The sequence below is a fragment of the Cryptomeria japonica genome, chromosome 7 (genome assembly GCF_030272615.1).
Source record: "Cryptomeria japonica chromosome 7, Sugi_1.0, whole genome shotgun sequence".
NCBI lineage: Eukaryota > Viridiplantae > Streptophyta > Pinopsida > Cupressales > Cupressaceae > Cryptomeria > Cryptomeria japonica.
Genome location: NC_081411.1, coordinates 323,471,720 through 323,483,947, shown reverse-complemented (window position 1 = coordinate 323,483,947; position 12,228 = coordinate 323,471,720).

The following is a 12,228-nucleotide window of genomic DNA, read 5'->3' as shown; positions in this document are numbered from 1 at the left end:
AATCTTCTCATTTGTCTTGATGATTTGCATAAATATATCCATCTCAGGGCATGAAGCTCTATCCCAATGAGTTTCTAAAGTGAAAGGCACACATAGTAGTTGTTTGACAATTTTACTCATAAGTGGATGTTTAATGGCCAATCTCTACATAGGAGGAGGAAGTTTAGGCTACCTGTTCTGTTAGTATGGCTCATAGTTTCTTTTTGGAACATCTTGATATAAGAGCGAAGTATTTGTGGCATATGCTTCTTGAATTGGAGTAAATCATTTGTCAATTTCTGTAGCATAGGATCAGTAGTATTGGAATTCGCTTGTTGTCCCTTCCCCTTTTGTAAATCTTTATTCCATTTTTTGGTGCTAAGAAAATCATCTTCGACTTCTACAACTAGTGTTTGTGTTGCTGCAAGAGTAGCTACTCATCCTCTTCTTACTAGAAACTGACATTAGGAGGTTGTGCGTTGATAAAGAAACATTTTTATTCTCTTCCATAGGTCTCTTGTCAACTGCAATTTTGTTGACAATCTTGTTAAAGAAAGCCATGAATTCATGTATGAGTTATGTAACTCCGTTTTCAGTTGAGTCAACTATGCAAAGAGCATATGCTCACCTTTAGTGGTCTTGAATCTACCTTCAAACTTTTGTCACATGACTGCCAATGAGTTAATTGAACTCGCTTGCAATTGGTAGAACAACTCGCCAATCGCATTGGTTAGAGACTCCACAAAAAGTTGAACAGACACATCTTCATACATTACTTCGAGAACTCTGAATGTAGTATAGAAAGCATCGATATGTTTATCTATAGAATTTTTTCTATCACCAATGAATTTTGGCAAAATCTTTCGAGACTTGACAGTTAGATCATGCAATTTATTATCCAACACCAAGGAACCTATGGACACACTGCAAGGAACTAGTGGAGGTTTAGCCATTGCTTGTGGTATTGGATAATTTACAGCTATAGGAAGTACAATTCTATGTAAAATGAGTGCTTGTAAAGATGGATATTGGGAATTAGTCTTTGTATGTGAAGCAACTTTGATCATAGACTTAAACTTTATTTTCAAAGAGGACAATGACAATGAGAAATTAATTTTTTTTTTAAGGTCTTTGAAATCAAGATCAATGATATCCTTTCTTTTATCTCCTCTAGTGTACCTTTTTCTTTTCAATGTATTGGTTAGTTGCCTTGAGCATGTTGATCGTGAATGTGTTAAATATTTTATCTTTGATGTATGGGAATAGCAACAATTCTTTTAATTATAATCATATGTTGTCCATGATGAAGTATTTTGAGAAGTTACATCCTATTTCTTCTTATTCTTCCAACTCAGAAATTATGTCTTCTTGCTCATCTTGAACCCAATTGAGATTTGTCTATAGGAAAGGTAGTTTGTTGTTATGTAGTAACACCATAGCTTCTCATGAAAAAGAGCCAAACACATTAGGTGGCAATATTGAATCTTTTATTTGAGTATTTACAATTGGTTGGTAAATAGGTTTATATTTACAATTATTGAGCAGTGACAATTATTCCAACAATTGAAGAGAGTGTGGTAAAACCGCAATCTTGCTCTACATTTGAGAAATGCAGCTTCCTCATATAATATTACTTTTTATTAAAAAATACTTAAGAATTCACAAAACTTATAATGAACAAGGAACTCCTAATAACAAATATACAAGTGTTCTTAGAGCTTCCTAGAAAAAAATTGGGATTCCATTTATTTCTCCATTAGAATCAAAGTCCCCATATAAGAAACTCCATGATGAAATTAACATACACATTTCAAAAAACTAAGAAAGAAAATGCTTTGAGGAAACTTATTTAAAACTTGAAAATTGCTTTCACAAAACTATGATTCAATATTACAATGAATCTTATTAACATTTACATATGATAAGTTGATAAAAATAAAAATTGAACATTATAGAACACCTCCAAAAATTGTTTTTGTATTCATTTTGTAGAGTTCTACAACTCAAGATTCCTTAGTGCCCAAATTTTGTGAGAACAAATGTCCTTTTACTATATAATAAGTCTAATATTTATAGACCTTACCTAGATAACCACTTTGAAAATAGAAAATACCTCCTTTTTGCACAAAAAGAGATTAATTAGAAAACAGTTCACTTTTGCACAAAAAGAGTTAAGTTATAAACTGCTGAATTTTTGCACAAAAAGAGTGAGGTTAGAAAGTACTTCATTTTTGCATGGAAGATGTTAATTTTCTACCCTTGAAAAATTGTGACAAAAGCCACAATTAAAAGAGATAATACCAAAAACTGTAACTAATGACATTTTACATCTAATCACAAGAAGTAAAGATATTCAATTTGATTCACATGGTAGTATCTAATATTTTTTTTGGTGTTTCTTCTAACATTATGAAGAAAAATTCTAACTCATAGTTTTCCTTTGTTGGACTAAAGATTTTTCCTTGAAAGTTCTAAAAGATTTGAGAGTGTCTGCTATGGATTTATATCTAGGAATAATCAAATTATTTATTTCCATCTTCATTATATGATTATACTAAATCTGAATCAATTTGTTATGATAACCAGATAAATGATCATTATAAGAATCCATAGCAACAAAAATAAAACTTAGCCTCTTTGTGACATTAACACTAAGATCTTGGTTGTTGATCAACTCTACATTAATACTAATTTTAAATCTACTTTGGATAATTTGGGAATTCATATTTTGAAACTCATTCTTCACTAATACATCGCAAAAATTATTGTGAGATTATCCAGAACTTTCATTATCATTTGCTTGCAAGTTGCCAATAACTTTACTTGCTCTACAAACTTTTGATTGATATTCATGTTTCTATTATGTTCTTTTCAACCACATGCTTGATTGATTCTCTTTTGCAGTTGCAAAAAGATTCTTAGCAATTAAGATATTATTATCTACCTTAACCATCTCTTGAAGGTCTTTTAATATCATTTGCTAAGCCAAATCTTTCTCTTCTATAATTTTCAGCTCTTTTGCAATTTTTTGTTCCTGAAAATCATCTTTTTCATGAATAACTTTTTCCTTACCAATTAAATCAAAATCTTCTACCTTCATCTAATCTATCCACTCTTTATTCATTTTCCCATAAGATTGATATTTGTGTATATTTTTAATAACTCATTTCATATTAATCCCTGGAGAGATAGGGACCATTGTGGTAGAAGTCATCTCCACAAGAAAAAGCATAAGGATCCATAATGGATTTGAGATAGAATGACAAAATTGCATCTATTGTTTAGGCTGATCTATTGATTTCTTTTGTTTATCTATTCGTTGTATCACCTTTACTACAGACACCTAAAAATTATGCATATCTCCCTCATGTATTGAAGGGCTAAGATCCACCTTATTGATGTCAAAATCAACTTCATTTGCTTCTTCCATGTTCTCTCCAAAGCCAGCCGAGAAGCTTCAACACATAAATTGCTCAATGAATAATCAACTACCAATCTTGATGTACCTCTACTCATCTTTGACTTCAATTTCCTTTGAATTAAATTGGCAATAGTATCAAATCGGAGAGATACTAATTGGATAACTCAATTTTCCCTTTACAAGCTTTACTAAAACCATGAAGAAGAAGGTGCATATCAGAATTTACTTTAGTGGCGAATATTTCACATCGGCAACCTGGAAAATGGCGAATATATTGTACCAACTGGGGATGGTCATGTCACCAAGAATTTATAAATATTCATCAAATTCATGACCCAATCGCCCATTGTTTCATGTAATTAATTATATCTGTGTGAAGATTTCACCAATAGAATCCACGTTTTCCACATAGTAAATTCATTTTTTTTGCCTACACTCTCCCAGGTTGCCTTAATAGATGGCCATAATTCGCCAATAGCCATATAAAGATTTATTTTCCAAGAGGACCCAATTTGCCTGACATTTTGTGGATGTGTGTCTCCATTCACCCCAATTTTTCGCCAACTCTATTATATTTTCCAATTAATTTGATGGCCCATAATTTCCTCAGAAATTACATAAGACGTGTTATAGTTAAGCAAAATTCGCCAAATATTTGTATACCATATATAATTCCCACCGAATTCACCAAATAAGAATTGGTATAAATACATTCAAAGATCAGATATATATCTCTACACAATTTGGTCGGTTTTGGGCTCTCAATTTAGATCAATAGCGAAGTTTCAAGGAACAACCATTGCTGCCAATTGCATTGGCGGCTGCTAGTGACCTAAAGGTGAGTGATCATATTTTTGAAGTGTTATAATATTATTCCGAATTCATCTCTATTTGTTTGCACTGTTGAGTTCATTCTTATTTAGTTGAGTTCACAACCTAAAGACCTAAACCAAAGGCATAATTTCAACTACCGCCATCTCCGACAATTTATCTACCAAAGGAGAATTGAAGAAGAAAGAAGCAAAGATCGTCTATAAATAGATCTTGATACTAGCAATTCCTTCACCAACCGTATTAATTCCTTTGTCCTTTAAATTTTTATAAATCTTTTGTATCTCTTAGTGAATCTTTCTCATAAATGCACAAGTGTGCGAAATTGAAAACAATCGTAAACCACTACCAATTACCATATTAGAAGTCGTGCGTGCTGAATGGATCGCAATTAGAGAATGTCAGTGAGAAGACATTAATAAATTTCGATACTTGATTAGGATAAGATTTGATATGTGCCTACTGTCTCCAATTCCATTTCGAGGACTTTCTGGAGAACTACGTTCTCTTCAAAAATTTGGGCCGAAATAAAACTTCAGCTATTTATCTATGATCATCGAATAGTTTTAAATTATTGATGGATTTTAGGTACATGTGACGTGTTGATGAGGTCACGCTTATCGATACATCGTGCAGATTCTAGACTCGACGTGATGTTGCATTAATTAGATAATGAAAATGACTATTAATAGATAATGAAAATGGTAATGAATTTATGAAATCGCCAATAAAATATTTTATTTTCCATAAATAACAAAATATTAGCCAGTAAAATTATAATAATTTTCAAATGGTAGATAAAAATTGCCAAAACGCTTAAATAATTTTTCCTTAGGAGTATAACTTTTCGCCCATACACTTATATATTTTTTCCTTTAAATGAAAAATATTTGCCTCTACATTATATATTTTCCCCACAGAATAATGAATTATTCGCAAGGATTTTATGGGAATTTCATACCCTAAAAAAAAAATTGCCAATACAAATTAAATTTTTTTCCAAATTTGAGAAAAAATTCGCCATCAATATGAAATTTTTGCTTGAAAAATAAAGTGTGATTCACCAAGATTTTACACTTTTGTCCAAGGGGTGGTCTCTTAAATTTATCCCTGGTGCTTATAGAGACTCTTGAATACCAATGAATTATGAGTTTGATAACAAAGGAACTTCATTATGAGGAACATTCCCAACTGACATTTGAAGAGGTGAAATCATCTTCACAATACTCCCAAAATCAAACAAAGAGTAAAGTGAGTCATATTTCAAGTATTAATGCTTTCTGTCTACCTTACCATAATGACATTATTAAGCTATAGGAGACTCTAGTCATACCCCAAAGAAAGGAGAACCATTTTAACACCTTTATTCTTAGTTTCACAACACAAACTTACACAAAACACAAGCACACACGAGGGCCTACCCATAAAATTGAACTAATATTCCCTTCTCCCACAACACAAGAAGATTGAATAAGGAAAATTTTTAAAATAAAATAACTCAAGAAAAGAAACGAAAAAGGAGACTTATCTTTCTACATATTTTGTAAGGATGAGTCTTCTTTCTCCAACTCCATGCCCAACCAAAGAATTCCACTTCAAGAGATTCTTCCTTTTCCTTCATCCTCACAATCTCTACTCCAATACTTAACAAGAATGTAATATAAAAATGAAGTAAAAATCTGAGAAAAATCCCCAAAACCCTCAACCCATATAGAAAATATAGCAATTAAATTTAAACCTAATTGAATGGAAAGGTGACTCTTGTCACCTTCCCATTTTTTCCTTAGGATTTAAAGTGAACTACACTATTTAAAATTCCTCTTACAAGGTGGTTAATACATGTGATCCTTGTTGCTAATCTCAAATTCATCAGTGAGCCTTGGAGAGTGGGGGATGGGGTGTGACTTGTCCCTTTCCTAAGGACTTCAAATTCATCGCATGGATTCTTGAGGACTTTTGAAAGGGCATATCAAGGCCTAATGATAATATCATGTCTCCATATACTCCTCAACCCATAGGTATAGACTCTAGGCACCTAATATTGCCCAAAACTCAATAGAATTAACCTTTCAACACCTTTCTAAAATCCATAAAGAGACAAATCATAAATTCAAACTCAATTAAGAGTTCCCAATCGTAATTCCCACTTACACACTTAATACCCCCACACAAAAAAATTAAACATGACACCCAATATTAACCACTTCCAAGAATAGTTTCACAAAACATTAAACACCAACACCAACACCCAAATTACCTGCTAGGTCAAAAAAGGTTTGCATTATATAACTTAACAATGAGGTACTTAAATTATTTAATATAATTCTTTCTTTCCTTCAACATAGTTATTCTTGCATATTAGCCACCATCATTATCAATTACAAGAATAGTCAATCATAATAGTTAGTCTCATTATTTGCGTCACTATAAATAATTCACTTTAATAATGTCTACCTTGAGGAAGATGAAATCATTGAAGTCATTTTACCTTTTTACCCAAATTTACATTTACATTGGCTAGGGTTTACTTCATGTGCTTCTAATCATGAGTGTCTATCTGTTCCTAATAGTTTCTCCAAAGGTATCAACTACCCTTGTCCATCCTATGGTCAACACCCACCTTAAGGAACATGAGACACATTAGCATCCTTTTCGTCAAATCTAGGTTTAATTTTTTTTCTTTGGGTTAATTAAATTGTTAATTGTAAGGTATTTAAAAATCAACTTCATTATTGCACATTTAAATATCAACTAGAATAGATACTTTCCTAGTTTTGTTGTCATTTATTAATTCTCCTTTCATTTCATATGATACATTTAAAAAGTCATAAGTGCATAACATGATAATTTGAATAAAGTAACTACTTAAATTATATGCTTGAAACAAGATGCACTCGAGTCATTAGAATCATTCATAAAAAAATGTTCAATTTCACTTGGTATTTTAATGCATTCACATAATAGTATTTAGTGGTGAGAGAGGGATAAGTTCAATAGGGTTTACAAAGGTGACACATGATTTCAAGGATCATCACAACACTTGTTACTTTATTCATTATTTTTAATCTATCTAATTGACAATTTAATTAAATGTACTAAATAGGTAGGGTTGTGTCTGATACACACAAGGAAAGGCCTTACATGGTGTTCCACAAACTCTCTATTACTTAGAAAAAATTTTATGCCCTCATAAAAAAATGCTTTAGACAAATCTTAAATCCTACAAGTTAATCTTGAATGAGTTCCTTGATCTAGCAACCTGTAATTGAAGTTACAACTAAAGAGGAAAAGAAAAACAATTTGAAGTGAGTTGCACTCTTGATGCAATGGGTTAGTTATCCACACAAACCTTCCAGAACCAACACTCCAAACACACCTACAAAATGAAATATATAACAGTAAAAAAGATGAAATGGGTAGAAAACTAATGCACAACTTCATAAATACTTATCGAAATTCAAAACAAATTTGCATTACAAAATGTGAGCCTATTAGCTTCACTTTAGAACATTCCATCTAATTTTCTCTCTCACGGACTTAAACAATGGTGTTTTTACCAACATGTAATGGTTTCTCAAAATCCTTCTTGCCACAGCCAACATGCCAAACCGACCTACATATCTAAAATATATAACAACAAAATAGATGAAATGGGCATCAAAATAATGCACAACTTTGGAAATTCTTATTGAAACTAATTTAACAAATATGCATTACTAAATGTGATCCTATTGGCTTCACTGTATAATATTCCATTTGATTTAGTCTCTCACGGACTTGCAACAATGGTTTCTTACCAGCATGTAATGGTTTCTCAAAAGACTTTGTTAAAACTCTCATCTTAAAGCTAAACTTATAGGGAATAAGTTAAAATCTCCACACCAAAATGATTCCCAACTCCCTATCCTTCTTTCTAAAAATCTAGAGTTTTCCCTTTCTCCTTGAACACTGCTCTCCTAAAAAGCCCCCTTTAAACTCAAAATTGTTTCCCCTAAAAGCTATGACAACCTTTCTAGAAGAACTCCAAACAAAACTTAAATGCCTTCATTAATTCCCATGCATTACTTTCAAATCTATATTCAATTTCTACAAAAAATGGTCATAACAAAAGGACTCTAGTCCCCAACACAAATAATCAAATTTAATGCCTGTATAGAGGAAGTTTCAAATTTCAAATTAGACATACTCACCCATGTGGATGCCCTACATCAAACTCTAAATGGTTGTATCCAATGGAATGTTGCTATAGTCTTATTATCTCATAATAAAAGATAGAATCTATGTCCCTCATTAACAAAGCAAATTAAGCTGCTAATTATAACTTAGAAAATCATACACAATAATTTAAGAAACTATTATAGCAATAACATAATAGAAAATCATAAATGATGTATCATTCTCTTTAATTCTATTATGTTAACTTTGTAAAATCATATGATAATTTAGTATGTAATTTTACATGCATACTAAAAAAAATCAACTATTTTTAAATCCTACCTAGCTCTAATTTATTATTGTTGCATACCATGTTCCATCTAGTTTAAGATTTGCTATTATTAGTGACAGATAACACATTATCTTAAACTTCACAAGTCAATTTTTAAAAATTGAAGTTTCAGAAGTCTACGATAGGGCCGAAGCTGTTGAACAGGCAAGCGCCGCAGCCAGTGATAGACGTGGGCATGTTTCCCTTGTCTTTTCTCACCATCATAATATATCGGATAGCTATTTATTACTATGAAGCTCAACATCATCACCTGCACAAACATATTCGTCATGACTGAATAACCCTCTCTCATCACACCTTCAATCCCACATACCAACGCCATGAGATTTATCAGTGCTATAACAGAAAGGGATGGCTTAACCAGCACACACTAAGCTTTGACTGCTTAGGTGGCTGGTGTGAGCCCATACCTTCTCCCAAATCCATTCCGTCTATTCCCGTTCAGCACCGTTAATGTTTGAATTCAAACATTATTCCCGTCTAACGATTTCTATTTATGTCGTCGTTGTCATGGAATGGTTTTATAACGCTCAAGGATTTCTACAGCCCAGCATAGCACAGCCCGATGATTGTCAGATATCATAGTTGGAAACGCTATGGTAGAGATTCAATCAAAATGTGGAAGCATAGACGAGGTACGTGAATGGTTTTACCGAATGCCTCGAAAAAATATGGTCTCATGAAATGCTGTGATTGTAGGGTATCGAGAAGATTCCTTCCTTGAAAAGGAATTAGACGATTTCAACCAAATGTGATGGGCAGGTGTAAAGCCAGACAACGCAACCTTTGCCAACATCTTCTCAACCTCCGCGAAAATGGGAGCTTTGGAACAGGGGATGGACATCCATCAAAGGAATTTTTTCAGACCTTGTAGCTGCCCTTTTAAACATCCATGCAGAATGTGTAAGCATAGACAAGGCACATGAACTGTTTGATAGAAGGCCATGATTGCAGGATATGCAAAATCTAAAAGCATAGGAAAGGCACCTGAACTGTTTGACAAAATGCCTCGAAGAAAAATCTTCTCATGGAATGCCCTGAACGGGATATTAACAAACAATTTCATTTATGTTTACCAAGTTCTATAAAAGATTGCATTGGACAAGCCACGGGAAGTTCCAACAACTGAGTTCTAATATCAAGTTCAGTGGCATATAGTTTTTGAGGTTATCAATAACTTTGCAATACTCTACAATTTTGAAAGATACTCTAAAAACAACAGTGTATTATCCACATTTCTAAATGAGACCATGGAGATTTTCTTAAAAACCTGAATACCCACTTGCTCCATTACTTCTTGTGCAAAACAAACACTCTCTCATGTGCTTCCATCATGACCTGCCCAATAGCTCTAAAGGACAATTTTGTTCATTTGTAAATAACAATGCACGTTCTCTTTCTTACCATAAAAATTTGTAAATAACAATGCATGTTCTCTTTCTTACCATAAGGACTGTTTTTTACCACTCAACCCAGTCATATATAACCTAAATTACTATTTCACAACAATCAAACAATATTATAGTTCAAATTTCGCTCAGAAATTAAATTGAACTTTCCCTTATGGGGTTTCCACAACTTCAAATTGATTTTCTTATAAATCCTTCATAAAAAATCTTGGAGAATGGGATGGTAGCAAAAACACAAATTAATTAAATTACAAGGCTTCCAAAACCAACAATTTACATGCATCAAGTAAACATAAATATTCCCCTCATGCTTCTAAATCTTCAATATACTAGTGAAGCAATTTGATCAACTTAAGAAGAAAGTGGATGCTATCCTTGTAGTTCCGACTCAGTTACATTAAATAGATGTTTTTTATGAAAATAAGGATTGAATTTATTAGCTATAGTTAATGGCTTCTTGATCTATTGGTGAATTTGAATGGTTCTTAATGAACCCAACAAGAATCAAGTCTTGCTAAGTGCATGGATCCTACATCTTGAAAAGGGATGAGGTCAAAGATCATTCCTTGGGTGAATCTAGCACAATGGATACCCCTCGGTCCATGGTTCTTATGATAACTCTTGTTCTCCACCAATAAAGAAAGAGAAAAACAATTTCATTCTTCCACATATTTGAAAAAAGGGAAATTTTCATCTTTATCATCCAAAGAAGAACAAGAAACCAACTTTTAACAATCCCAATTCTACTTGATTTGATGACACTACTTCATGGATTGAATAGATGTTGTAGGGTATTTATGATCTCATCATTTCCTTTAATATTTGTGTTGTGTTGATTTTTGATTCCTTAGACTTGGCTAATTCTTTTCTATATCATTTCATAAAAAAAAAATCATGGGATATTCTATCTATACTTTCAAGTGTAATGAATTTTTAATTTATAATGCCTACAAAAGATTGGTTTTACCTAAATTCCTATAAACTAATTATAGCTACCTATATTACATTCTATATTTGATTAGCTTTTGGACAAAATCTCTCCTTATACATACCCTTGCATAAATATTTGAATCTCCCTACACAATTAATTCATCTAAGATTTCAATTTTGTTAAGTGAAATGTCAATCTACTCCAAGATCATGTATAACCACTATTCTTGTAGAAGACTCTAAATTCTAAATATATTGAAATTCATTGGATTTTAAGATCTAACAAATCAAAACAATTGACTATTTTTCAAGAAGAGGCCTACACCATTTGACATCCTTGGTTCTCCATTAAGGGCATTGTCCCTTTTCATTTTATTAGGGAAATCTTCTAGAAAGAATCCTCTTGAGAGGAACTTTAGTGTATAAGAATCCCCTATTTGATTTTCAATTTAATTTTTCATTTTTCTTTTGCAAGATAGGAGCCAATAAAATTTATAATTTGAGCAACCCAATTGAAAGATGAATTTCATTCTCTAGGCACAAATTATTTGATGAAGATCTTGATTGATGAAATAGAATTATTGATATTTTTTCTTAGTCTCACTTGCTCCTCTTAACGTTGATTTCCATTCTCAAAAGATGAAAGATTCCTTAGTCTATTTCAAGAACTATTTTCATGGACATTATTAAAAAAATATTTTGTTGAGATATGATTGATCATTAAAAAAAATATGGACATTCTTTTCTTTCCTATTTGCCACTCATGATATTCATGAATTCTTTTTATATAAGTGTTGTTCTTCCTTTGGAGCCGTTCAAGTTAGAAAGATTCTTCTTGCCTTTTTGTGCACCTTTTCTTGGAATTTTTCCTAACAATTGCTAGTTTATTTTTCAATTAAATTTTTGATTAAATTCATGGTGATTATGCTAATAATGATTTACCAAACCCTCAAAATTGGTTCATAATTTGTTGTTCCAATACACTCACATGTGATTTCTCACTATTTCTTATGGAATATTTAAATTATTTGTATAGTTAAATGGAATATCTTAAGAATGCATTACATATAAACATGTCATAGTCACTATAGTTGATCACTATTATTATTTATAAGTTTATAAAGTCATTTTTCATCAACTTAGAGACAATC